Raw genomic sequence first — 2,779 nt, forward strand, 5'->3', positions numbered from 1 at the left:
TAGGATTATGAGGAGGTAAGGTGAGTGGAGGTATGTGGGGATCCTGTGGGATCCACAGATCCTGAGGTGTCAAGGATTTACATCCCTGCACCAATTAGGCATGTAAAATGCCTTTGCATGCATTTCTGGCGTTTAAACGCCGAAGTGATGCTTGTTCTGGGCGTTCAACGCCCATATGCAGCATATTTCTGGCGTTGAACGCCAGCTCCATGCTCTGTTCTGGCGTTGAACGCCAGCCAGATGCTCCTAAACGCCTCCAGGGTGTGATTTTTCTTCTGCTGTTTTTTATTCTATTTTTATTTTTTTTGATTTATTTTGTGACTCCACATGATCATGAACCTAATAAAACATGAAAGAACAATAAAAATAAAAATAAAATTAGATAAATAAAAATTGGGTTGCCTCCCAACAAGCGCTTCTTTAATGTCAATAGCTTGACAGTGAGCTCTCATGGAGCCTCACAGATGTTCAGAGCATTGTTGAGACTTTCCAACACCAAACTTAGAGTTTGGCTGAGGCCTCCCAACACCAAACTTAGAGTTTGACTGTGGGGGCTTTAGTTGACTCTGTACTGAGAGAAGCTTATCGTGCCTCTTTTCCATGTTTACAGAAGGATAACATTGAGTTTTAAATACAAGGGAGTCCTCATTCAATTGAAGGACTAGTTCACCTCTGTCAACATCAATCACAGCTCTTGCTGTGGCTAGGAAGGGTCTTCCAAGGATGATGGATTCATCCTCATCCTTCCCAGTATCTAGGATTATGAAATCAGCAGGGATGTAAAGGCCTTCAACCTTTACTAACACGTCCTCTACTTGTCTATAAGCCTATTTCATGGATTTGTCTGCCATCTCTAATGAGAATTTGGCAGCTTGCACCTCAAAGATTCCAAGTTTCTCCATTACAGAGAGTGGCATGAGGTTTATTCCTGACCCAAGGTCACATAGAGCCTTCTCAAAGGTCATGGTGCCTATGGTACAGAGCATTAGGAACTTTCCAGGATCCTGTTTCTTCTGAGGCAATCTCAGTTGATCCAATGCATTTAGTTCATTGGTGAACAGGGGAGGTTCATCTCCCCAAGTCTCATTACCAAATAAATTGGCATTCAGCTTCATGATTGCACCAAGGAACTTGGCAACTTGCTCTCCAGTAACATCCTCATTCTCTTCAGAAGAGGAATACTCATCAGAGCTCATGAAGGGCATAAGGAGGTTCAATGGAATCTCTATGGTCTCTAAATGAGCCTCAGATTCCTTTGGTTCCTCAAAGGGAAACTCCTTATTGATCACTGGACGTTCCAGGAGGTCTTCCTCCTTGGGATTCACGTCCTCCCCTTCCTCCTTGGATTCGGCCATGATGTTTATATCAATGGCCTTACAATCTCTCTTTGGATTCTCTTCTGTATTGCTTGGGAGAGTACTAGGAGGGGTTTTAGTGATCTTCTTACTCAGCTGGCCTACTTGTGCCTCCAAATTTCTAATGGAGGACCTTGTTTCATTCATGAAACTCAGAGTGGCCTTAGATAGATCAGAGACTAAGTTTGCTAAATTAGAGGTATTTTGTTCAGAGTTCTCTGTCTGTTGCTGAGTGGATGATGGAAAAGGCTTGCTATTGCTAAACCTGTTTCTTCCACTATTATTAAAGCCTTGTTGAGGCTTTTGTTGATCCTTCCATGAGAGATTTGGGTGATTTCTCCATGAGGGGTTATAGGTGTTCCCATAGGGTTCACCCATGTAATTTATCTCTGCTATTGCAGGGTTCTCAGGATCATAAGCTTCTTCTTCAGAAGATGCCTCTTGAGTACTGTTGGATGCAGCTTGCATTCCATTCAGACTTTGAGAAATCATATTGACTTGCTGAGTCAATATTTTATTCTGAGCCAATATGGCATTCAGAGTATCAATTTCATGAACTCCCTTCTTCTGAGGTATCCCATTACTCACAGGATTCCTCTCAGAAGTGTACATGAACTGGTTATTAGCAACCATGTCAATAAGTTCTTGAGCTTCTGCAGGCGTTTTCTTTAGGTGAATGGATCCACCTGTAAAAGTATCCAATGACATCTTAGCTAATTCAGACAGACCATCATAGAATATATCCAGGATGGTCCATTCTGAAAGCATGTCAGAAGGACACTTTTTGGTCAGTTCCTTGTATCTCTCCCAAGCTTCATAGAGGGATTCACCTTCTTTCTGTCTGAAGGTTTGAACATCCACTCTAAGCTTACTCAGCTTTTGAGGAGGAAAGAACTTGGCTAAGAAAGCCTTGACCAGCTTATCTGATGACAAGTCATCTTAGCCTATTTTAACTAGTCTTTTTCTTTTGTTTTCATTAGAATTATGCACTTTCTTGAGCTACAAGTAAGCCAATTAGCTAGATTTTCATGTTTCCTTTGATTTAATCAACCATGTATGAATTCATGCTATTTCATGAGGTTTTATACTATAATTGTCACATATTATGAAAGAATGAATATCTCATGATTTTAAGCATAGCTTTGATGTGTTTGGTTGATTAATGATAGGTGAAGAAAGCCTGGAGAAAGGTTGAAGCAAGGAGGAATGGCTAGGAGTGAAGAGAGGACAATGGAATAAGTGAAATTGAACCAGGAAGCAAAAAGCTGGACCTAAAGTTAGCATCAAACTTTTGCACAAACTTTTGGTTGAAAAGTTAGCCCCAACGTTAGCCCCCTAACTTGGAGGCTAACGTTGGAACTTGAAATCACTCCCTGGGTACCAAAAGTTTGTGCCAACGTTAGCCCCCTAACTTTGAGGCTAAC

General features: G+C 41.3%; 1 non-coding gene across 1 annotated transcript; it reads left to right on the forward strand.

Annotated features, from left to right (window-relative positions):
- Positions 1-2,117: 2,117 nt before the first annotated feature.
- On the forward strand, positions 2,118-2,225 carry LOC112725788 (small nucleolar RNA R71). The gene has a single exon (XR_003164871.1). It is a non-coding gene; the product is annotated as a small nucleolar RNA R71 (small nucleolar RNA).
- The last annotated feature ends 554 nt before the right edge of the window (positions 2,226-2,779 follow it).

The sequence above is a fragment of the Arachis hypogaea genome, chromosome 11, assembly GCF_003086295.3.
Source record: "Arachis hypogaea cultivar Tifrunner chromosome 11, arahy.Tifrunner.gnm2.J5K5, whole genome shotgun sequence".
In the NCBI taxonomy this organism is placed as follows: Eukaryota; Viridiplantae; Streptophyta; class Magnoliopsida; order Fabales; family Fabaceae; genus Arachis; species Arachis hypogaea.